Source organism: Cynocephalus volans, chromosome 6 (assembly GCF_027409185.1).
Source record: "Cynocephalus volans isolate mCynVol1 chromosome 6, mCynVol1.pri, whole genome shotgun sequence".
NCBI classification, from domain to species: Eukaryota; Metazoa; Chordata; class Mammalia; order Dermoptera; family Cynocephalidae; genus Cynocephalus; species Cynocephalus volans.
In genome coordinates this window covers 98,465,159-98,491,795 of record NC_084465.1, presented here as the reverse complement: position 1 = coordinate 98,491,795, position 26,637 = coordinate 98,465,159, and the positions used below count along the sequence as shown (strand labels likewise).

Genomic DNA, 26,637 nt, shown 5'->3' with positions numbered 1-26,637 from the left:
ACCTCGAGAGGGCCACACGCATGCGCAGAAGCTAAGCCCGAAAAGGTGGGCGCACGACACGCAAGCTCTGCACTAAAGGACCTCCCCCTCTATTGGTATCCGCCCTCCGCTCATGGACAGCAGTTCTCACCAATGAGAAGACAGAATCCGCTGTGCGTCATACTCTGGGACCAATCGTGATGTCTGAGAACCCGGGCCCTGGTGCTAACCTCTTCTACTCGTTCACTGAGTCTTTGTGTGCCTTGCAGAGCTTGGTCCTCGCGCCAACCCTGGCTGGGGTCTCGTCCCTGTTTTGCAGGTGAGATGACTGTGTGTGAGGCACAGTTCTGGACCTTTTATATACTAACTCATCCCGACGACAGTCCTATTTTGTCAGTCACTATTACTGTTTTCATCTTCCAGACGAGAAAACAAAAACTAAGTGTAAGGAACTTTCTAGTGACCTACATGGGACTAGAACTCGTTTCTAACCCAGTGTTTTTTCCCTTCTGAGTTGTTTTCATTTTTTAGTACTATGGAAGTACCGCAAAACATTCTCGCTTAAAAATAGTCTCTTCATACCTTACCTCCCAAACTACACTCCCTTTCTAGAGAAAATAAAGGGTGTTAGTGTGGATATACATCTTTCTGAACATTAATCTATATTTTTTTCCATTTACTATATCTTCAATTTTTTTCTGTTTAAATATATCTACCTCACTTTAATTTTTTATTTTTCTGGCAACTGGCCAGTACAGGGATCGAACCCTGGACCTTGGTGTATCAGCACCACACTCTGACCACCGATGCCTCATTTTTTAAAAAAACTGCTGCATTTAGGCATGCATTACAATATATATTCAATCTTCAATTATTTCTTGTTTGGTTGACATTCAAATACTTTCCTAATTTTCACATGTGTATTCTGGATTGGGATATTCTGGGTATATTTCTAAGAGGGAGCTGGTGGATTGGGATGTGGAGTGTGAGAGAAAGAAGAGTGGAGGATAATACGAAGGCTTCTCTGGGTGTTCTGCCTTCAGTTCGGCCGCCCTTCATCATCCATCTACCATTTATGAAGGCTCTGGTAACACGAAGGAGTAGAGCCATCCGGGTATAAGTGGAGGTGGGATGTGAAATAGACTGATAAATATCCTTAGGAAAACTGTCTCATCTTCAATTAAGTATAACACTGAGCAGTTTTCTAAGCACATGCATTTCTCGCATGCATTTTGAGACTGACAGTGTTCCTGCCAGCTATTATTGTCGTCTTAAAGATGAACAGAGTGCTAGAGAGAGCCACTGACTAGCACAGCTAAATTAGTTGTAGAGTATACCCATATACTAAGACTCCCAGTGTGATGAACTTTCTCAGGTATCTTCATAGGGCAGGGTAGTATATGACTACATTGACGACACGGAGGGGGGAGGAGAGAGAGAGAGAAAGAGAGAGAGCGCGCCGAGTGTGGGAAGGAGAGGAAGGGCAGAGCAGTGCTTATCAGTAGTCCTAGTCACATGTCTCCTGAGCCACCTAGAACCTTCTGAGTGCACCCTAAGGACTTCGTTCCTCAGGCTGTAGATGAGAGTGTTATGCGTGGGTGTAAATGTGATAAGAACAGGATAAGGATGAGGAGCTTGGTCTGATCAAGAAATTGGCTGTTCTTAGGCTAGATTTAGTCAGAGGTGACTATCCCAAAGACCACTACCACAGTGTGGCATCTGCAGATTCCAAAGTCTTTGCTCTTTGTCTTTGACTGAGCAGATCCTCAGCCAGCTTTGACAATGTATCCATCAGTGACAAAGATCAAGCCCATGGAAACAGCAGGAAAATGATTGTGGCCACAGAGACCTGAAACTCTTTGGAAAGGTGTATCTCCATGGGTCACCTTGATTGAGGTGGGCATCTCATAGAGGAAGTAGTCGAATTCTGTGCTGCTTCCAGAGGAGCAGCTGCAGGATGGCAGACATTTACACTAGAGAGTTGTCAAAAGCATCTTACAAGAACAGAGGTGCCAACTTCAGGCAGAGGCACCACTGCTTGACCACTGCTTAGTGGTCAAGGAAGGGCCAACAGATGGCAAGGTAGCAGCCATTGGCTATCACTGCTGAGAGAATGCTCCCGGTGGAGTTGAGGGCCAGGACAAAATAGAGCTGGATCTCACAGCCTGTGAAACTGGTGGTCTCGTTGGGAGCCACACAGATCATGGAATATCTGGGGATGGAGCTAGTGGTGTAGCAGAGACTGAGGAAGGGGAGGTTCCTGAGAAATAAACGTGTGTGTGGAGGTCCCACTAACTAATAACGAAGTCATTGCATAGCAGAAGGTCCCCAGAGAGAACCATCTCCAGGTGACGGTGGCCCAAGAAACCAAATAAGGTGATTCCTGGCTAGGAGCAGTGTTATCTGAAGATATGACTACTAACTAGACAAGAAGAGCAGAAATGGTGCCTGTAGTATTGAATGCAAAGCAGAGCAAAGGGAGAAAAAGGCAAATTAACTCAGGGACCCTTCTTGTCTGAATACAGGAAATTGGAATTGAGTTTTCAGACACCCAGGTAAATGATGGAGTTTCCTGCTGTCACATCCTACACCAGCAGAATTTCCCCTTCATCTGTGTTTTTCACATCTTTTAGACTAGGGATCATGGTAAAGAATACATTTACATAGCAACTCAAGGCACTCAGAAACTAAAGTTTTATGAAACAATCTTTACTCTCACTATATGCAATGCACTTTGATAGTTTCTACACTTTTTTTTTTTTCAGTAAAATGCTAGTCATGACCTCCAAAATTGATTTCACAACCCATTAGTGGGTTGCAAACCTGAAGTGGCCCAAATATACATTTACAACCTACTGCCTAATTTTTAATTTCTTTAATTAAACAGTTTTGTTTAATTCTAAACTAAGTGGAGCTACTTTCTCTTCCCTAAAGATGCTATCATATCTTATTAGGTCTTTGAGGACAGGAATCATGTCTTACTTATCTTTGTATCTTCAGCATCTTTTTGCATCTGACAAACAATAAATACTAAATATTTATCAAATTAATATATGTTAGCACTTGATTATACTGTGTTTATCTTCTTAGACATTCTTTTGTTACATACCACAGTGCATTGTTGTTTATTTGGATGTCTGTGTTTTGTCTTCTCAATCCAATGAATTGAATCATCTTTGAGGCTGGGGTCTACAGCTATTCTCACTTCCTCCTTCTGGGCCATTTCCTCTTCCTTGACTTCCTTTCTACAGGCACCATGGTCTCTCTCTGTCTCAAACCTGTCCTTTAGCAACTTTATTAATCAAGTGGCTGATAATTATACTTAGACTTTTCTGGAGATATTTTCACTTCAAGCCTGACTTCTTGCAGTGGTGTGGGGGTGGAGGACATTTAGGGAGCAAGGGGCTTTCAGTTCCCCTAAACGTGAGTGGCGGTGCTTGCTGCCTGTGCACAAACCCACCTTAGGGAGTTTTTCACTCCTGGCCTGGCACAGGACTGGCCATAATTCAATAATAATAAATTTCTTGCAGATATTCCAAATTGCCAATGTGTAAAAGCCCTGTGACTTATTTCTCAAAGGCTGTCAGCCCTGAGATAGTTCTAAGATCTAAGGTCAGTCATAGGTCAGGGGTGGCCAGGTTCCCAGCCCTAACTGCCAAACAGTGGTTCATCTAATGACTGGCACAGAGAAGGAAAGTGGAAGGGTCATCTCAAAATTCAACCTAGGTATCGAGATAAGCAAGCTCCTCTTTTTGCAATTACCCAGGGCCCTGCCACAGTGAAATTTTTCTGAGTATATCAAGAACTCAAGGACCCTAAAAAGTTGGTTTTCAATTTCCCATCACTGCTCCTGTTGCTTATAAAGACCCTGAAATAGTAAACAGGACAGGCCCATGTTTTTGTTGAAAGTCATACAAGGGTATAAGAGTCATATGAAGTTCATGGAAAGATTCATATTATCTTTTAATTTTATTTTCCCACGAGCTTTTTCGGCAGCTGGCTGGTGTGCGGATCCAAACGCTTGACCTTGGGGTTGCAAGGCAGCACTTTTACTAATTGAGCTAAACAGCCAGCTCCCTGTTTCTATGAACTTTTTGAATTGCCCTCATGTTATCCAAGATTAGATGTTCATACACTTGATGACCGTTGTGTTTTTAAAACGCCTTGTTCCCAGTGAGAATAGCACAGAACTGGAAGATGACAGGCACTCGATAGGGGTGTTGTTCCGTGTATGGCTATCCTTGAAATGTCCTCCAAGTCTCATCTTTACCACCTGGTTTTCATTTCAGGGCAATATCCTTAACTAACAGGATGTGAGAAATACTTTGAGGAAATCTTATGTGATTAGTTGCTAATGCTCTCTTTCAGTTTTAGTTTTTCTTAAGGTGGCATTTTAAGCAATGGCTGGGCACATGTTAAATGACATTGATACCACCTGGTAATACAGCTCCTTCAAAAGGTGTCATGGAGGGGCCGGCCCGTGGCTCACTCGGTAGAGTGCGGTGCTGATAACACCAAGGCCCCGGGTTCGGTTCCCATATACAGATGGCCGGTTTGCTCACTGGCTGAGTGTGGTGCTGACAACACCAAGTCAAGGGTTAAGATCCCCTTACCGGTCATCTTTTTTAAAAAAAAAAAAAAAAAAAAGGTGTCATGGAGGTCCCTGCAAAAATCATAGTCAAAGAGGAATTTGAGTTTGGAATGGACCTCAAAGATCATTTCATGTAGGAGAGACAGGCTCAGAGAGGAACTTACCTTACCCAGAGTCTCACAGTTGGAGAGTGAGCCAGGAGAAGGAAAGAGATCTGATATTTGCATTAAGGCAGTGGTTCTCAACAGATATAAAACTACAGCCAGACAGGAGAATAAGTTCTTGTGTTCCATAGCACTGTAGGGTGACTATAATTAACAACAATTTATTGTACACTTTCAATTAGGTAGAAGAGAGGATTTTGAATATTCCCAACACAAAGAAATGATAAATGTTTGAGTTGATGAAAATAAAAAAAACTCAGTGGTTGCCAGGGTTTCAGGGGAGGATGGGAGGAGGGAAGGAAGAAGAAGTAGATCACAAAGGATTTTTAGGGCAGTGAAACTATTCTGTATGATACTGTAATGGTGAATACATGACATTGTGCATTTGGCAAAACCCATAGAACTGCACAACACAAAGAGGGAATGCTTATGTAAAATTTAATTAATAATAATGTACCAATATTGGCTCATAATTGTAACAAATGTACCATACTAATGTAAGATATTAATAATAGGAGAAACTGTGGGGGGGGATGGTGGGATGTGAACTTGTCTGTGCTTTCTGCTCAATTTTTCTGTAAACCTAAAACTGCTATAAAAATAAAGTCTATTACTTTAAAAAAACAAAAAATAAAAATATATATTGATTGCATCCCTACTGGAACATAACCCAAGGACAAAAATAACTGTAAAAGGAAACTTGTTCTGTATGTTTTGTGGAATGTCAGATATGTGTACCTGTGATTGATAAATACACACATATATGTGTGTGTATATATATATATATATAGAGAGAGAGATTCATGTCAGTGTCTATACATATATTTATGTTGATCTCTCTCTATATATCATCTCCTAGCTCTGTCTACAGAGATGACCTGGGAGCTGCTCACCATAATAGTAATAAGGACACTTGGTGCCCAAAACTTGACTTCTGAACACCATTTCCCACTCAAAGGAACCAGCTCTCCTTGGAGAAATGGCTGGGCTGGGGCAGGGATAATACAAAATGATCCTGGAACATCTTGTGGTGCCAGAAAGCCAGGAAGTATTCACAGGATATGGGAACAAGTAAGAAAGACTCAAAAGCTAGCTTGAATGGACTTCCACTGACCAAGTGGGGAGGGGACATAAATATTATGATAGCAACTGGTTATAAACCATCGACTAAAATAGGATGCCTTAATTCCATAAGATATAAATTAATTAATTGAGCTTAGTTAGTAACAGTATATTTACATAATTTCAAAGTACTTCCCCATAAAATACTTATTAATTAAAAGAGGGGAAAGAATGGAGAAGCCTGGTAGACACCACCTTCATTTAGTTATCCAAGTAACATCATTAGCAATGAAGCAAACTGAAATGTACGCCGCCTGATAGGATACAAGGAGAAGAATGCAACATCACTTCTGTGACATTCCTTCCAAAGATGCATATCCTGAATCTATGCATGAGGAAACATCAAACTCTAATTGAGAGATGTTCTATGAAATAACTGGCTAGCAAGCTTTTAAAGTGTGAAGGTCATGAAAGTCAAGAAAAAACTGAGGAACCATTTCAGACTGACAGAGACTAAAGGGACATGACCACTAAATGCAACAGGTGATTATGAATGGAATCCTTTTATTTGCAAGACGTTGTTGGGACAATTGGCAGAAGTTGAATGAGGTCTGCAGGTTCACTAATGTAATGTATTAATGATGGTTATATTGTGGTTCTGTAGGAGAATGTCTTTCTTTGTCGGAAATATACCCTAAGATATTTGGGAAAGACGGGGTATCAGGTTGCCAACTTACTCTCAAATGATTCTGGGGGAGGAGGGAAGTCGTTGTATCATGCTTCCAGCTTTTGTATAAGTTTGTGATTGTTTCAAAAAAGAAAAAGCACAAACTTTATTATTTTATTTATTTATTTATTTATTTAAAGATGACTGGTAAGAGAATCTTAACCCTTAACTTGGTGTTGTCAGCACCACGCTCTCCCAAGTGAGCTAACCGGCCATCCTTATGTAGGGATCCGAACCTGCGGCCTTGGTGTTGTCAGCACCACACTCTCCCAAGTGAGCTACGGGCCGGCCCAAAGCACACGCGTTAGAGTCAGGAGTATTTGGATTTGATTTCCAGCCCCACCACTGTACAATCTTGAGTGAGTTTCCTCTTGTGCTACAATGGCCTCATCTTAATAGGTGGGCAGTAATGGTGTTTGCCTCATAGGTTGTTGAGAGGATTAAATGAGTTGAGTCGTGTAAAGAGTTTAGATCATTATCTAGCACATGATAAGCTCTCAGCACAACTATCCATCATCAATATAGTCAAATAAACTGGACCTTTTCACCAAATTACTAATGGAGCTCCCAAATTAGTCCATAGCTTAGAGCTCACCTACTAAAGCATAAGTGCACCAAGCCAAAGTCACTTTTTACTTTCTATTTCTCACCAACTCCTGTTTTCTAACCTCTCCTAACCACAGTCATGGAATTGAGCCTGAAGGATGAGAAGTCAGGAAAAAGTTTGACTCTCTTCACTGGGAGGTTCAAAATTCGGTCATTTGATTCAGGTGTTCATGCAGCTGCGACACTTACAGGGCAGGTTATGGGGGTCTAGATAGACTCTAGCAAGGGCTACATGAGATGGTCTCTTAAATTCACTTAAATCCACTGACCAGACAGGCATATCAAAACACTGTTCATTTCTGTTTTATTAAGGTTAGTGAACCTTATATAGGTCTTGGTGGTTGTTTTGTTTTTCATTTTCTGAATTTCCAACTGAATAAGACACCAACATACTGGAACCCTAGAAATACAACTTGAAAACTCTTAATAACAAAGAGCTTGCCTCATATTTAATTACTTTTTTCATTCAATTTTTGACTTTGTTTCATGTACACCATTGAAAATGACCATAAATGTGTGTGTGTTGATGATGTTATATGTGATCCCCATAATGTACTCACTTCTCAGTTATGGGCAATTAGCTTTTCCTCCTCCCACCAACTCCCTGTGTCTTATCACTCCTCTAACTCCAAGTTAGTTTCAAAATATCCCATACTTTCCATAGGGAGGCTTTGCAGAATTCCAAAATGTTTAAAGAATGCCTATCTACTCTCTTTCTATTTTCCCCCAAGTGATTTCACAACTTAAAATTAATTGATTGTAGGATATGACTGTTCATTCTTTTTGGTACTTACTGTTCTCATAGACTAATCAGCAGGCATTCTGGTTTATATATCAGCTTTAGAAGTTCGGTCGTTGTGAGCTTACTTCCTGAGAACTTCACCTAATCTGAGTGTGCTGATCAATAAAAATTGGGGACCTGAGGCATGGAGAAGGGGACCGGACCCCCGTCCCACAACCAGGCACACTATGCCAGCACCAAGGAGCATGCCAAAAACATCACCTCCATGTGGGTGGCCCACCACAGCCACCACAATAACCATGGCTGCCATGAAAGTGACTTGACGCCACAACCACCACGCAGATGGTGCGCCAGCCACTGGAGTGCACTGACACAAGGAAAGTCACCAGCAGAGATAAAGAAAAGAAGAGGATGTCTCTCACCACAAAGCCTATTTCAGAGTGACAGAAGCAGCATCTGCTCTATGATAATATCAGGGGACCCGATCACACCTTTCAGCATTGGACAGATCTAGGCAACAAACCAACAGAGTAACCGTGATTCTTTCAGAAGGAGAGAAGAAATCTAGGTTAATTGGGGGGGAGGGAGTAGGGGATGGGGAGAGATTGGACAAGAGGCATAAAGAATAATCATGACTTGTAACAATATATATGCTAGTAATATTGATTTTTTTTTTTTTTTAAAGATGACCAGAAAGGGGATCTTAACCTTTGACTTGGTGTTATCAGCACTACGCTCTCCCAAGTGAGCCATGGGCCAGCCCACTGGTAATACTGATTTGATAGACATATCTCAATGTTGAACCCCCAAAATATGTATAATCAATTTTGATTCAATAAATAAAATAAATTAAAACAAAAGAAAACATTAACAAGGACAGCTATTGTTAACAGTTTAAGTGCGCCACTAAACCAGAAAGAGCCAATGTGCTCCAGAGTACCAGAGAGTAGCCTCCCACATTCATTAGTCAGTCCAAAAAAATAAATAAATAAATAAATAAAATAAAATAAAAAACTTGAGCCTTCAATACTCTAGACTTTGATGAATACTTCAGTATTGCTGTTTAAGGAACTAGACAAAATAGTTCATGGCTTTGATCTGCAACTGGAAAAACGAATTCAGAACAGGACAATATGATTATATGTTTTTGGAGGGAATTATAGAAATGTGGAATGGGGAAACTTTATCACCATTTGTTCAATGCTGCTTAATGGACAGGACGACTCCAAAGTGGCAAAAATGAAAATGGTCAGTTTGACAAATTTAATTCTTAGCATGAACAAGGGGGACTCATGAAGCTTGTTAATTCAATTCACTAAGCATTTATTGAGCACCTACTAGGTATGAGGCATGTGTTTAGGTGCCATGAGGATACAAAGCCAGAGATCCTTTTTTTTCTTTTCTTTTCTTTTTTTTTTGTGACCGATGAGGGGATTGTAACCCTTGGCTTGGTGTCGCCCACACCGCGCTCAGCCAGTGAGTGCACTGGCCATCCCTATATAGGATCCGAACCCGTGGCCTCACTCAACTCCTGTTTTCTAACCTCTCCTAACCACAGCCATGGAATTGAGCCTGAAGGATGAGAAGTCTCCCAAGTGAGCCACGGGGCCGGCCCACTTTTGAAACCATTCTAAAACCTATTGATTTCCTTTACTCTGGTGATGCAGTTGCCAAGCAACTTTCTCATATTAACCCGGCTTCTCTGTCTGGGGAGAAGTTTAGGTGGAACAGGGGTTATCCAAAAAGGGGTTAAATCAGTTAATGGGTATCCATAATTAGTAAGGGAAACTAGAATATTTCACAGGCAATCCCTGATCTTTCAGGGAATCTGACTACTATGCCCACCTCTAAACTGTGGAATAATTCTTAACATCTCACAAACAAAAAAATAGCTCTTGTTAATCATGGGTCAATTACCATCTCCTTTCTTTGGTTAGAATCTAGGCTTTTCTCAAGATCATTAACCAAGCCCTTCCCTTTCTTTTTACTAATAAATAAACAAATCTGAGAAGGAAACAGAGACTGGACACTGAAGATTGGGAGGGAACACGGCCTCTCTCTCTGGGCTGTGATATATCCCACAGGAATTCCAGCTACTGGGCCCAAGAGCAGGCCTGGTGGGACATGGCACCTGGGGTGTACAGATGTGCTCAGCTGGTTCTGGCGCATCAGGTGGGGACCACTTGGCCACATCTCTTGCCTAAGGACCCCAGGAGCTGCCCTTTTCATCAGTATCAGAGGTTCTGATGCTAGAATTCACCCAGGCAGGAGTCAAGGAAGGAAATTTCTTCTAATTGTTTCTTTCGGTCAGCAGTGGAGTCTTTCTACTGAGTCAGGGATGATGAAGGTTTCGGAGGACATTTCAATCCTACTTCTTCCCTCTATCTAACACCTTAAGAAGAGGAGATTTCTTATTCTTTTCATTTAGGACTTAAGGGAGCTGAGCAACTGAGTTACCAGCTTGATAATCATCTTTCTGTTTGAAAGTTCTTCCTGGTACCTGTCTTCTTGCCTCCTGCTGGTTGAAGTGTTTGTTCCCTTGTACCTTTTAGGGGAAAGAAACAGATAAACGCTGCTCCTCTTCCATGAGGTGTTTGGCCTGTGGGTGGCTGGTGCTTCCTGACTGCTCGGTGGCGCCAGAATTCCTTCTAGTCCCCACTCTGTGCGTACCGAGCATTTTCCTTTCTTGTTTTCACTTTTTCGGTGGCTGGCAGGTGCAGGGATTGAACCCTGGACCTTGGCATTACCAGCACCACGCTGGAATTAACTGAGCTAACTGGCCAGCCCACCTACTGAGCCTTTTAAAGCCCAGGAATAAACCAGACAAAAATGGAAAAGGAAAAGCTATTCCTAGAGTGGGAAGCTGTTGACCGCAGCTGTTCAGACAGTTCAGGAGGAGATGCCAGACTAGCTAAGCTCTTGGCCTGAACTGGACAAACTGCTCAGGCCAGTGTGACTGTAACTTCATGTTTGAATTCAGCAACTTCACTGCTCTTCAGGGCCTTTTTTCTGCCTTAAAGGGTCTCTCCCTTTGATTTCTAGTTCTCTCATAATCTGGTGGTGTTAAATTAACCCAGAAGTACTTGCATTTTAAGAAGAGCCCAGAGAGGCAGCATTGAACTCTCAGTCTTAGAAAGAATGTGCCTGTTATAGTGCAATTTAGGCATGGGAAGCACTCAGAGAAGGATCGTCAGAGCACAGAGGATTTTTAGGAATCGCTCACATGATGTACGGATGGTTTTAGCCTCTGCCTGCCTGTAAGTTTGGTTTGAAAGTTTGGGATATTGAGAGTAGCAGCCAAGACTTGCTTCTTGAAGAGAATCCTGGATATTGTAATTGCCCACCATTGCACAGCTTTCTCCTATCGTGGAGATTGCTCCTGGGCTGTCAGCATTCCCTGTGTATAGGTGCATATTCTCAGAATTTAAGCCTTGCTTTCATATTAGCCTGAGTGAAAAGGGGAAATAGAATCATAAAAAACAAAAACCAGCCAACCGACCTAATCCTGCATCCCTAGTCTTAGTACAGAAGTTTTCAGGTGTGTTTTAAAAGATTTCATTTATTTGGGAGATGGTTGACCGTGATCTTTTCAATAGCTTAGTTTGTGCCTGACTATCTTGAATATAAGGTCTCAGTCAATACTCACATTTTCTTGATGACTTGGTCAGAATTGCAGGTATGGTTTTCCAAGTAGGATGATATTGTGGCAGTGTGGTGGGCAAGAACCACAAACAAAAGATCTTTGTCTGAAAGGATGGATCTGAGTTAGAATACAATCAAAACCTTTTCATTCAGAAAGTTTTAAGATATTAGACAAAGTGAACAGGGATTTCCCTCCGCCCCGAATCTCAGAATTCAAGGATTAGAAGTGGGGGGATTTGAATCTTGAGTTCAATTTAGAACCAATAAAAGAAAAAAAAATTCACTTAGCAGTAAACTATGAAAATTATCATTCCCAAGAAGCATCACAGTTTTAAAATATTAAAATCTAAGAAACATAGTTATAATGCATTATTAAGAAAATCTGTCCTGTTTGGAGGGGACTCTAACTGTTGACGTTCGCAGCAGAGAAGACAACCAAGCTCCCTTAAGATGTGTTTTCTGATTCTACTGTTGGAAAAAGGCTCCTGGCTGAATGGACTATGGACTGGGCCCAGCGGGTAGTTCTAATAAGCATAGGATCTTATAAAATAGGGGAAGAAAGACTAACTGTATGGTAGTCCATCAAATAAGTACAAAAATTCAACACCACAAACTCAGAGTGGAAAAGGCTGCATAAGCATAGGTGTTTCTGCAGTGGCTCTCAAGGTTACATCTCTCTACAAGGTGTAAGGCAACTTGCAACAGGTGTCCCCTAAGAGAAAAACGAACTAAGGAGTGTTTTGCAGAAGCGCTAGGAGGTAAGCTTTCTGCTGTGTGCTGCTTTAGCAATTCCTTATCAGGGAGTCTTACCTGATCTACCTGTCATTTAAAAGTGGATATGGAGAATGCAGATTTGTAGAGATGAGGGAGCAGAAGGAAATAGGTCCCATGAAGAATAGCCATGACCTCAGGCTTGTTTGAGAAGTGGTTACAGGGAGGGTTTTTTCCTTCCAGTTAATGTTTTCTCTATTATGATGGGATGTTAAAGACCTGTGCTCACTGAGTAGGTCCTCTCCTGGTCTATGAAAAACAAACAAACAAAAAAATAGACTTCATTTAAAAGTAGGAGAAAAACAGTGACTGGACAATGTGGGATTTCAGCATGATGAAGTGTTGGTAAATTCCTTGGCAAAAGAAAAAGATGTGCTTAGAGATTGGCCTGTCCGGAGGCACTGGACTATGCTTTTATGATCCTTTCCTACTGAAGATTTTGTTCCCAGGATGGGTTGTGCATACAAAAGGGGTTTTTGTTTGTTAGTGAGTTTTTGTTGTTGTTGTTTTTTCAGGTCAAGAATCTCCCAGCTTCTCTCGAGGACCATTCCAAAAGTGACTTTTGGTAAAGAGTTCTTGCACTGTTGTTTTAAAATTTCCCTTTGCAGTTTAAATATTTTTCCTATGTCTTCTCCTTGCTAATGGAGAAGGTCATGAACCATTATGCAAATGAGCTTGGGGCTCTAATATCACACCACCTCTAACTTTTCTCCTAAAGGCAAAATCTAAAAGTGGTGCCATTAAAAAGCCATTTAATACTCTTCCTTTTCTCCCTCCTTTCCCGTATCTGCTCTTTTCCTCTTCCCATCTTTTCCCGCCCCCGCCTTCGCCTCTCTCCTTTATTCTGGATTCTCCAGTAATAAAAGTCTAGGGATTGTTTATGGAAATATACCTTTGGCTTCAGGACTCCCCGTGAACCTGTCACGTTGTCCCTGGTGCTTGGTGGACCAAGGGGAGAGAGCCAGTGTGGAATTAGGAAGGAAGCATTGCTGTGGTTGCCCCCCTGGCCACGAGCTCTGGCCACGAGCTGCGGCCGAAGCTTTTAACCCCACAGCTAGCTGGTCCTAGCCTCTGAGGAGCTGGGTCTGAGGCCTGGAAGCCTGCTGGCTCTGGCCAATTCTGCGGGGCCGGGGGGATCTCCACGCCCACAGGCAATTAGCACAAAGCACGAGCTTTGTGGCCGAAAACAAGAAAAAGGCTGTCCCTGAAGAAATGACTGGGTCTTTCTTCTGAACTGCTTCCCCAAACATAGATTACCAATTGAACTAGTAATAAGAATAAGTGCATTTCTTAAACAGTTATTAAGTATATAATTTTATTCTTTTCAAAGTGCTTTCACATTACCTAACATAGTTCTTAAAACACTTTGTACACCAGGGGGGTTGGTGGTCTTGTCCCCATTTGGCAGAGGAGTGAACCCAGCTTAAAGTAATTATGTGACTTGCTCAGTGACAAACAGGCGTGACCCCAGTAATGGCTTTCCTCACTAGGCAAAAACAGGCTGTTCTATGCAGAAGAAGTGACTATTTCTGACTCATCATCTGTGAGATGTCCTCTTTGACTTTTTGTTCTTTTGTGGGGCAAAGGCCGGGAAGGGGAGTCCCACTATCTCTGGTCCTAGCATAAACTATAAATCAGGGGCATGAACCTTAGGCACTCATGCTAGGCTGTGCAAAAAGCAGTTATTTACAAGCACTGCTAAAGAAACGCTTAAGAGGTGACTGGCAACCTGATGAGGTCATTAGATGTCATAGAAGATTAATTATCCCTGAACTGCTGACTTAAAAATGACTTTCACTCAAGAAATGGTCACTAAAGGTGTGCAGTGTGCCAGGTGCTGGTGGGGTACAAGGGTGGCCCCTGCCCCATAGGGCTCACCAGCTGTGGGCCCGTGTCCAGCAAGTCTCTCATGATCACAAGCACCGCACCAGGGAGATATTGTTAATCCTGTTTTACAAGAGAGGAACTAAGGCTGAGAGGTGTTAAGTAACTTGTCTGAGGGCGAATGGCTAGTAAACTGCAGACCCACTAAAGGCAGGTCAATTTGACGCGAAAGTTCATACGCATGAGAAACTGGAGACTCTCAGTGCCGATCCGTAGAGGAATTCAGTAAATTACAGCACCTCTACGGAATACTGTGCATACTGTCATCACCGGTTTCTGCAACACCTCTCATTTAAATATTTTATTTTATATACTTTTCCAATTATTCTTAGTCCGCCCCACTGTCATTCCTCTGTCCTCCCCCATAAGCATCCACTCTATCTAATGTGTTTGGTATGTTAGCATTTGATATGTATATATCCTTTTAAAATATATAATGTTGTTTTGTGTATGTAAAAGTTTTCAATTTACATCCAAGTTATTGTGCCAATAGCTCTCATTCTGTTTCTTAGCTTTTAATGACCTTTTCATAACTTTTTCACTAAGTTTTCATAAAGTTTATATTGTTATGTGTGCATTTAGTGTTTCTAATGCTAAATATGCATCTATTATATTTTACTTATGCATTCCATTAGGGATGAACATAGAGATAGTCTTCAATTTCCAGCTACCCCAAACAATGCTGCAGTGAACATCCACATGAAATTTATTCCTTTATGGGCTAGATCTGCAGGTTCTGACATAGGAGAATGTCCTGGGCATATTGATAAGTGATAACAGCCAGTTGCAGGACAATGTGCATCATATGATCTCATTTTTGAGAAACTATTTATATGTACAAATACATACATTTGTTTGTTTGCAAAGAGGAATGTCTGGAGGGAAAAAGAACCAACAAGCAGCTAATAGTGGGAGTGGATGTGTGGACTGGTGAGGGGAGGGAGGCCTTTCACTTTTTAAAAAACTTTGTGTGTTGTTTATAAATCCGCATTACCTTTATAATATTAAAAACATAGAAGATGAATGGATATTTTCATTAATTCTTTTAAATTAGAGATTTTAAGTTAAACTTTAAAAAAAATTCAGAGCTAGAAGAATCCTCAGAGATCATCTAGTAGTTCTGTTGTTTTCTCACCAGTTGAGGTCGCTGGAGCCCTGGGTGACTGGCTCACGCTGGCTATATGGCTGGTTAATGGCAGTCAAGACTGTCAAGCAGACCTCAGAGTCCAGCCTGCATTCTCCTCTGAACTCCTCCAGACTTTACACATCTCACATATTGTCTTGCAAGGTTGAATACCTTTTCCTATTCATTTATTCATTCAACAAACGTTTATTGAGCACTTACTATGTTCCAGGCAGTGTCCTAGCCACTTGGAATGTACCATAGTCTCTGTCCTCAGGGAGTTTGCAGACTGAATTTTAGAAAGAGTCAGAACATTAAAAAAAAAAGAAAGAAAGAAAGAAAAAAGAAAGAAGAGAAAAAGAAAGTAGTAAGAGGGATGGAAAGTGACAGCAAGTGGGTAAAGCCTCTATGACAAGATGACACTTGGGCAGAGACCTGAAGGCAGGTATTTGGGGAAAACGTGTTCTAACAAGTCGAAAGGCCCTGAGACAGAGTTGCTTGGAAACTTCAAGGAACAGCAGCGAGGCCTGTGCCATTGTGGCAAATAAGTAAAGGGAGGGTATTAGAAGATAAGTTTGGGCAGGTCGTTGGAGTCCTATCATTTAGGACCCTCCAGCCCTTTTTGGGCCTGGCTGGTTAGTTCACTTGGGAGAATGTGGGGCTGATAAAATCAAGGTCAAGGGTTCGGATTCCTGTACCGGCCAGCCTTCGGGGGTGGAGCGGGGTGGTGGAAACCTGTTTCTTCACAGTGTTTTCACTTCTGTTTTCAAAGGTATAGCCATGTTGTTATGTATTCATTCAATTTCACGTTTTTAATGCTGAGTAAGCATTTATCATATTTTGTTTGTCCATTCCACTAGAGATGAACACATAGCTTGTATTAAATTTCCCACTATCACAACAATGCTGCAATGAAAAAAAATATATAAAAGACACAAAATTAAAAAAAATATATAGAGAGACCTGGATGAGAGTCTATCACAGATATATATATATACACACACACACGCACACATAGATAAACATATATTTATATATATCTGTATATCCTACATATATACAGATATATATGTATATCCTAGATTGACAATGCTAAGTAATAGGGATACACACATAAGTACTACCAGACTGTCCCAGGGGTTTGTAGCAGTCTGTAAATGAAGCTATAAATGATGCTTACTGATTTCCCCATGTCCTAGCCAACACCTAGTATAATCAAATTTTCTAATTTATGCCAATCTGATGGACGTAAAATGTTATCTCAATTTTATTTGCATTTCTCTGATTACTATGGAGGTTGAACATTTTTAAGTAAACATGTTAGCTACTTTTATTTCTTCTTCTGTAAATTGCCTATTCATACCTTTGGCTCACTTTTTGTTTCATTTTTCTGTTTTTCTTATTTATCTGCAGTAGTTCTTAGGGTAGTCCAGATAAACTTTGTCAGTTATAGACATTGCAAATATTTGCTCCTAATTTAGTCTGTGCTGACCCTCTTTGAACAGAAATCCTAAATTCTGGTACAGTCTACATAATACATCTTCTGCTGTAAAGTTAATTTGTGCTCTAAGGCTTTTGTTTATTTTATTTTATTTTATTTTTTTAAAAGATGACCGGTAAGGGGATCTTAACCCTTGACTTGGTGTCAGCACCACGCTCAGCCAATGAGCGAACCGGCCATCCGTATATGGGATCCGAACCCGGGGCCTTGGTGTTATCAGCACCGCACTCTACCGAGTGAGCCACGGGCCGGCCCAAAGGCTTTTGTTTAAGAAGTCTTTCCCAATCCCAATCCCAAAGATACAAATACAAGAGCACTTCAGAAAGTTCATGGAAAGATTCATGATATCTTTTCATTCTATTTTTCTACTAACTTTCTGAAGTACTCTTGAATATTACATTTCATTCTCTTCAGATAGTTTTATCTTTCACATTTAATTCTTCTGGAGTTCACCATTATACATGGTGTGAGGTAGTGATCCAACTTAATTATTTTATAAGCAAATAGGAGATTGATTTTTCCCTCACAAAAAGCAAGTTCAAAGATAGGCCGGATCTAATGTGACAGCAGCTCCACAATTATTAACTCAGGTTCCTTCTACCTTTCTGCTCCACCATCTTTGACAAGTAATTTCCTGTGGTCTAAGATGGTGGCAGGTGCTCTAGCCACCATGCCCACATTCCTGCAAGGAATTTAAAAGATGATGTTTGTGCCTCTTTGAGGGAGCTATCTTAGAAATTCCACCAAATATCTTCACCTTACATCTCACAGATGACAATTTAGTCATATAACTACATGTAGTTGCATGCAAGGCTGGGAAATACAGTTTTTAGCTGGCTGCAATAATTATATTATATTGTGTAGCCCCAACAATATGTGTTGTATTACTAAGAAAGAAATGGAGAGTGGATATTGGTTAGCCCAGTAGTAGTCCCTGACACAAGATTATTAATTAAAAAAAAAAAAGACTTCTGCATTGTTTGGCTAAATACAGTAAGAATGCATTTCTTTATAATTTAAAAAATTTGACAAGAAAAATTTTAAAAAATTTTTATTGAGATAAAATTCACATAACATAAAATTAATAATTTTAGCCATTTAAAAATGCACAATTCAGTAGCTTTTAGTATATCTTCACAAAGTTGTACAGCCATTACCATTGTCTAGTTCCAGAACATTTTCATCATCCCAAAAGGAAGTTCTATGCCCATTAGGCAGTTATTCCATCATTCTCTCTACTCCCATCTTCTGGCAACCACTGATCTTCTTTTGTCTCTGTGGACTTGCCTACTCCAGATATTTCATATATATATACATGGAATAGTACAATATGTAGCCTTTCAGGTCTGACTTCTTTTATTTAGCATAATGTTTTCAAGATTCAATTCATGTTGTAGCATGAATAAGTATTAAATTATTTTGTAAGAAATGAATAATATTCCATTGTATGAATAAACCACATTTTGTTTAACCATTCATCAGTTGATGAAGACTTGGGTGGTTTACACATTTTGTCTATTGTAAATAGTGCTTCTATGAACATTCATTTAAAAGTTGTTTGGAAACATGTTTTTAATGTTTTTAGGTATGCATTTAGGAGTGGAATTGCTGGGTCATGTGGTAATGCTATGTTTAACATTGTGAGGAACAACCAAACAAACAAACCAAACAGAGGCTACACCATTTTACATTCTCACCTGCAATGTATGAGGGATTCACTATCCCACATCCTTGTCAACACTTACTATTTTCCTCAAAAACAAAAAGACAACACAATCAAAAAATGTGCAAAGGGGGCCGGCCCTTGGCTCACTTTGGGAGAGTTTGGTGCTGATAACACCAAGGCCACAGGTTCAGATGCCTATATAGGGATGGCCAGTTAGCTCACGTGGGAGAGTGTGGTGCTCACAACACCAAGTCAAGGGTTAAGAACCCCTTACTGGTCATCTTTATAGAAAAAAAAAAAATGGGCAAAGGAAGTGACCAGATACTTCTTTTTTTAAAAAAAATTTTTATTGAATCATAATTGATTATACATATTTTTGGGGTTCAACATTGACATATGTTGATCAAACAATATTACTAGCATATATATTGTTACAAATCATACTTATTCTTTATGCCCCTTGTCCAATTTCTCCCTATCCCCCTCCCTTCCCCCCTCCCACCACTGATAACGCTAGATTTCTTCTCTCCTTCTGCAGGAGTAATGGTTACTCTGTTGATTTGTTGCCTAGATGATCTGTCCAATGCTGAGAGGTGTGTTCAGGTCCCCCAATATTATCATAGAGCAGATGCTTCTTCTGTCACTCTGGAATAGGCTTTGTGGAGAGAGACATCCTCTTCTTTTCTTTGGTCTCTGCTGGTGACTCTCCTTGTGTCAATGCACTCCAGTGGCTGGTGGACCATCAGTGTGGTGGTTGTTGTGTCTAGCCACTTTTGCATCAGCTGTGGTTATTGTGGTGGCTGTGGTGGGACACCCACATGGAGGTGATGTTTTTGGCATGCTCCTTGGTGCTGGCGGTGTGCTGGAGTGTGTGTGGGGGGTCCGGTCCCCACTCCACGCCTCAGGTCACCGGGCAGACCTGAGGTGCTGGCAGTGTTCCTGGGCTGGAACTAATTTTTTTGTCCTTTGCTTACTTCTAAAATGAGGGAACTTCCTGTGGGGACCAGTACTTGAGCTGTGGTTTAGCTAAATTGCTGCTTTGCCACTGATTCCCTAGGGAAGGCTTTTTGTGCAGCTCAGGTTTTAATGATTGACTTTATAGGTACTTCTGGCCTCCAGAGACCTAGTGCACCTGAATGTGTAGAAACTCTGATCTGGGCCTGAGTCTTTTTATCAAACTGCACCCCATGCAATTCCATATTCCTGACCAGTCTCCTCTGAGTGGTCCTTCGCTGATTGGGGGCCAGTCAGCTGTCCTTGTTGTGCCCCAGTGTTTCCTTGGTGGGCCCATCTCCCCCACTGCCTGTGCTGCAAACACTTCCCATGGGACAGGCCATGTGCCAGTCCCTTGCGATGACTCACCGGCCTCTGAGTGGCTCCTTTTTTTCAATTGTTGTGGCTCCTCACTCCTATGTGGGTCTACAGGAACTCCATTAGTGGTCTTACTGGCCTGGGGGCCACCAAGGCCCTCTTCTCCCCTGCTGCCTCCAAGCAACTTCATCTGAAGGGCACAGCTGCGGCTTTTGCCGGCTCCTGCTCTGTGCACTCAGCAGCTCCTGTCTTAAAGCGGCTGTGGCACGAAATGGTTGGAGCAGTTTTTTTTCTCTCATCACAGCTTCTCCCCCTTCATGCACTCTGTAGGTCTCTCCTCCTCTTCCCCTGAGCTCTAGTGGCCCCAGCTTGGCTGCTGTTGCTTTTTTATAGTTGTAAATTGGTTGATTTGTCAGAGAGAGTGACACTGGGGACTGTCTATTCTGCCATCTTGACTGGAAACCAAATAGACACTTCTCCAAGAAGAGAAATGGCCAAGAAGCACATGAAAAAATGCTCAACATTATTAATCATTGGGGAAATGCAAATCAAAACTGCAATGAAATGCCACTTCACACTCAGATGGGTAAAATAATAATACAACAAAGAAATAATAAGACACGGATGTAGAAAAATTGGAACTCTTGTACATTGCTGGTGGGAATGTAAAATCATTTAGCCACTTTGTAAAACAGTTTAACAGTTCCTCAAAAATTAAACATAGTATTACCATATGACCCACAATTCCACTCCTAGTTATACACCAAAAAGAATTTAAAACAGGTACTCAAACTAATAATTGTACATGCATGTTTACAGCAGCACTACGTAGTCATAATAGCTAAACGATGGAAACAACCTAAATGTGCATCAACAGATGAACAGATAACCAAATTGTGGTGTGTCAAAAAAAAGAGAAAGGAATAAAGTACTGTCAGATGCTACAACGTGGATGAACCTCAAAAACATGCTAAGTAAAAGAAGCCAGACCCAAAAGGTCACATAAGGTCACATATTGTGTGATTCCATTTATATTTAGTTTTCAGAATAGGTAAATCCATAGGGACAAAAAGGAGATTTGTGGTTGCCAGGGACTGTGGGGAGGATGAAATAGGGAGTAACTGTCTACTGATCATGGAGTTTTCTTTGCGGGTGATTAAAATGTTTTGGAACTAGATGAAGCTGGTGGTTGTACAACATTGTGAATATACTAAATGCCACTGAATTGTTCACTCTTAAATGGTCTCCATCTTTACTACAGTACTCACTTGCAGGGTTCTTACTCCATCTAACCCAGAACTGGAACTCCAATACTAATAGCTTTGTTTCAGCCTTTCCAATACATTTTCTTATACATTTTATTTCTTTTTATGTATTACTATACTAGCTAGAACCTCTAAGACAATGTTGATTAAAAGCTGAGATAGGAGCATTTTTGTCTTATTCTTTAATGTTCTTAACCTTGAATTATATTTTGAATAATATTGAATTTGTTACCCTACCTTTCCTTTGATTCATATTTTCCTGATATATCTTTTCCAATTCTTTTACTGTTAATTTTCTGTATTACCCATGTACTCATATCTTATTTTTAAAAGTATTGTTAGCCTTAGATTGCTGTCTTTTGATCAGTGAATTTACCCCACTTACCCTTATTGTAATTATTTTCTTGTAAAGACTTATCTCTACATCTTTTTTTTTTCAAGTTTGCTTATATATTCATTTATTCCTTTTCTGCCTTCATTAGATGGATCCAATTTTCTTACGGGGGATTGAAAATAATACTTTTCTATTTTTATTCTTTTGCTTATTAACCATATTTTATGTTTGATTTTTTTCCTCTCAATTTCTTAAACTTTTTAGTATCTACATATTTCTTCCAAATAAGAAAATTGCCCTTGCACAACTTTTTATCTCTTTTATCTGCCTCTCTCCTCATTGGTTTTGCCTATAATTTTATTTCTTGGTTTTTATTGATAGACTGTTTGTTGTTGTTGTTGTTTGTGTTGTTTTGTTGTTGTTCTTGCTTTCTTATACTTCAATTTATTTTTCTTCTTGCTGGACCACTTCCTCCAAGAATGTTTTCACAAAGAGTATATGTATGTTAATGTTTTTTGATAAAATACTTGATAAAATATATCTCACCTTCACACTTAAATGTCAGTTTGGTTGTGTAAAATATTCTCAGTATGAAGTTTTTTTCTTCAACAATTTTTTTTTTTTAAAGATGACTGGTAAGGGGATCTTAACCCTTGACCTGGTGTTGTCAGCACCACGCTCAGCCAGTGAGCCAACTGGCCATCCCCATACAGGATCCGAACCCGTGGCCTCGGTGTTATCAGCATCGCACTCTCCCGAGTGAGCCACAGGCCGGCCCTTCTTCAACAATTTGAAAGAATCATTTCATTGTCTTTGTTCCTCTCATGTTGCTGTTTAGAAGTCTGATGTCAATTTTGTTAGTAATCTGCTTGTTTTATTTGGAAGCTTAACATTTTTTTTCTTTGATGTTGTAACCTAGCTTCAACAGCACCGCTCTTTCAGCACTGCCAGTGTCCCTGCCACAGAGCAGGGGATTCTAGTTACTGCTGTTCCTGTTGGAAAGAATTCTGGAAGGCAACAGGGAGTCTTGGAGGGCTGTAACTCTGTGGGAGTGGTGCAATCAGAGGGTTTCAGCCAGAATTCTGGGAGCTCTGTAGGAGAAAATGAAGTAGGGAAGAAATCGCCACTTCACCATGTTGTGTTATTAACCACATAGAGAATGCAGAAGGGGGAAACAGGAACAGGCCAGAGAGAGGGAAAAAACTGAGTTCAGTGTGAGACACACTGGAGGACAAACAGCAGAGGTATCCAGAGGGCAGTTACAGGTTGTAGAGGAATTTGAGAGACATATTAGGGTCATCAGAATATGAGCTAGAGTTGAACCAGAGTTGTTACTCAAGTAATATGGTTATCAAAAACTGAGTACTTTAAGTCCATGATGCATACTACTAAGTGCTTTGAATGAATTACCTCATTTAACGTAATAGCTGAATGAGATATACATCATTATTCCCATCTTACAGATGAGGAGAGACTGAGATTCAGAATTTTAGTAACTTCCCCAAAGCCACTCAGCTTGTTTGTAGCAGAGAAGCTTTTCATATTTGCACGGAGAGATTTGCACAAACATCACTGCATCACTGTAAAGAAGAAAAAAAGCCAGAAACAACCAAGTGGAAATGGATAATTTGTAACATATTCAAATTGTGCCATTAATTAAAACAATGGCCTGATTTGTAGGTATCAAATTAATAAATCTCAAAAAATAAATAACTTGCAGAACATCATATACAGTATGATGCCATTTATAAAAGCATTTAAAATGCTATGCCCAAAACAATACTGACTGTTCTTTAAGGATGAACATATGAGGGTACTTCAAAATGTTCATGGAAAGATTCAAATTATCTTTTAATGCTATTTTTCCATGAACTTTTTGAAGTACTCTCATGTGTGGGGAGGGTGGGGGTAAAAGCATAAAGCAGACTGCATACATATCAAATTCATGGTAGTAGTTGCTGAATAATATTCTTTTGTATGGATGCACCACATTTTATTTATCCATTCATCAGCTCATGAACATTTGTTTTTTTTCTACTTTGGGGCTATTGTTAGTAATGCTGCTATGAACATTTATGGACAATTTTTTATGTGGTTGCAAGTTTTTATTTCTCAGAGGGCCATATGATAATTCTATGTTTAACTTTTTGAGGAATTGCCAAACTGTTTTCTACATGAGCTGAACCATTTTACATTACCATCAGCAGTGTAAGAGGGTTCTGATTTCTCCAACACTTGTTATCTTTTTTATTATAACCACCCTAGTGTGTGTAAAGTGGTATCTCAAGTGGTTTTGATTTGATTTCCCTGATGGTTAATGATGTTGAAATTCTTTTCATGTGCTGATTGGACATTTGTATATTGTATTTTGAGAAATGTCTATTCAGATCTTTGGCCCTTTTAAAAATTATCTTTTTATTATTGGGTTTCTTTCATATAGTTTTAAATAATTCTGTTTGTGATGAAGTTTCTGATTATTTTGGGGCTGATTGATGTGAAGATGTAGGACATAGTCACACACAAACCCCAAAAAACAACTTCTAACAAGTAGAATGTCTTAGTATGTTTTATGCTACTATAGCAGAATGCCTGAGACTGGGTAATTTATAAATAACAGAAATTAATTTTCTCACAGTTCTGGAGGCTGGGAAGTCCAAGATCAAGACGTTGGCAGGTTCAGGTTGCCGGGTGAGGGCTGCTCTCTGCTTCCAAGATGGCGCCTTGATGCCGTGTCTTCTGGAGAGGAGGAGCGGGGCGTCCCCTCATGGCAGAAGGTGGAAGTGCAAGCGAGACAATGACTGCATGAAACTTCTCTTGGAAAAGGGTCTTAGTCTCCCTCACCAGGGAGGAGCCCTCATGGCATGATGACCTCTTAAAGGTTCCACCTCTTAATACTACCCCATTGACAACACCTGAATTTTGGAGGAGACACATTCAAGTTATAGCATAGGATATAATTGCTTATATACTAAAGTGCCTACAGTTTTCTTAGGAGTTTGCTTGTATCTCAATGTCTTACTGAGAATAATTTCCTAGATTTCTTGTCTCTGTCTGCAGTGCTCTAATTGTGTCGCGTATGTATCTGTCAGATTTTTAAAAAGTCCCTGTATTCGGGGATCTTCCCAGATATGAATGCTTAAAGTCTACTCCCAAAAAAGTAGACCGCCTATGCCAATTCTATTGCTTATATTTAAATATATATATGTGTGTGTGTTTAAAATATATTAAGGTATGTAAAATCAGAAAGGTATGTTTTTCATAGCCTATTCTGCGGTAGCTGGAGTTGGAGCTACAGATAAGGCAGAGTGAGGAACTAACCAGGGAAAGCCAATCAGTTGACCAAATGAAAACGATACAAATATTATACAAATTATTTAAACAACATAAAGAAGCCTAGAAAATGCCATTATAATCCTAAATCCAACATTCTTTAGAAGGAAAAAACAAAACTCAAAATGTTTGCAAACATAAAATCCCAGCACCTAAAAAAATCCCTGGCACATTAAAAGTGATCAGTAAATATTTGCACAATGTTGAATGAATGAATGAACACATAATGTACATATCTTTCAAAAAGTTTTAGGGAGCAAAGATCCTTAGGCAGAGATAAAGACAGAACCAGTATTTGGCAGCAGGTTAATATGTATCAACTTGGGAATTGCAGAAGGTGATAAAACAGTAGCTCATGGCACCAGGCATTCTGGTTGCAAAGTGTAGAATATACTATAAAGCATATGTACTTCACAGGGCCTGGTTTTCCAAAGCCTTGCACTTTCAAATACTGACCTTGCAAGGACAGGCAATTTTCCTCGGGCTATGCGCCTCTGGTGTGAGGTAAAGAATTGTGGCACAGCAAGGTTGCTGGCTCAAAGACAGACTAGTTACTGATTGTTGTGTAAAGATACTGAGAAACTGCTAGAGGGAGAAGGAATGTTTGTTAAGATCAAAGCTTTTGTTGATAGCCTTACTGGAATGTCATCTGGCTTGTTTCACTGAAAGTTACCGGCCTATATTGTTAAACTATAACCTCACCTTTGTTCTCTTCCTGTACTTTCCTGGTCTGGAAAATAAATGCAGGAAGAGAACCCCAGTTCGGCATTAATTTTCCCAAGGAAGGGATCCCTCTCGCTTGAGGGTTCTGGCGGGAAAGTTAACCACTTCGGGGCTTCTCACTGCTCGGAAGAGATGGGCTTTGCGTCTCTGTCACCCAGGGGAAGTGGGGTGACATATCTGTGGGAGGCAAAGCTACACAAAGCAACAGCAAAGAACTCTTGGTTGGCTAAGTAGGTTTTATAAACAACAAGATATTAATTGTCCATAAAGGATCTTTCAAAGCAGTTTGTACCATACTTCTTGACTACCAGGGAACTGGGTATTAAAGTGTAGAGTGACTACTTTAGAATAACTCCAGAAAGAAGATCAAAGAAAGAAATGGACACCGACCAAGGGAAAGGAGAGAAAATTCCTAATAGGAAGCATGATAACAAATGAGGAAGAAAGTAGAATAGGGATATTATATTTCCAGGTTGTTTTTCTTTTCAGCAGTTACTCAAACGTGATGGTCAAATGCTAATTAAAAAGAAATATGATTGAGCAGGAATGCTAATGGGGGGTGAATTATAATGATATTTTAATGTTTGGATATTCATTTACATATTATTTCAAGGAAAAAAATTTAAAGCTAGTGCAAGTAGGTAAATGAGAAACTATTTTGAAGGCACTTTGAGCTCCTGGGAAAATGCCCTGCATACATTGGAGGGTAATTATTATTACAATTCTGTTCTTTAGGCTTCCAGGAAACCAACAGTTAAATGATGCCACCAAACGCTTCATGAATGAATCACTCTGGGGCTCATTAAAAGTACAACAGTTGATCATGTAGTTTCAAGTTATTAATAAGTTCTCTGGTGATCATTACAGGCATCTATTGTTATCCCTTCTGGACCACCCTCATTATGAGGCATTTGGGATGCCTGGGGTTCTCATAAATGAATACCCCAGGGAGGAGGTCAAGAGGGTCCTCTTACAAACCCATCTTGAGAAGTTGTCAGCCAAGTTTTGGTTGCCCTGTGGGGGAGGATAAGGTAGCTCCCCTGTTCTCAATTAACCTTCCTCCTGTGGGAGAGAGGGCCTCTGCTCAAAGATGGTTTAAGGCAGAGATTGTCAAGAGTTGTTTATCTCTTACAGACTGAACTATCTATGGTAGAAATGTTATAATGTCTGAGGTTTGCTTTAAAATACTTAAAAGCAAACAACTCTCTCGAAACAG

The 26,637-nt window shown here is 40.2% G+C and overlaps 1 long non-coding RNA gene across 1 annotated transcript; it reads left to right on the top strand.

Annotated features, from left to right (window-relative positions):
- Positions 1-219: 219 nt before the first annotated feature.
- LOC134379780 (uncharacterized) lies at positions 220-26,300 on the top strand. Its single transcript, XR_010023825.1, has 3 exons — positions 220-298; positions 12,800-12,849; positions 24,004-26,300. It is a non-coding gene; the product is annotated as an uncharacterized LOC134379780 (long non-coding RNA).
- Positions 26,301-26,637: the final 337 nt, after the last annotated feature.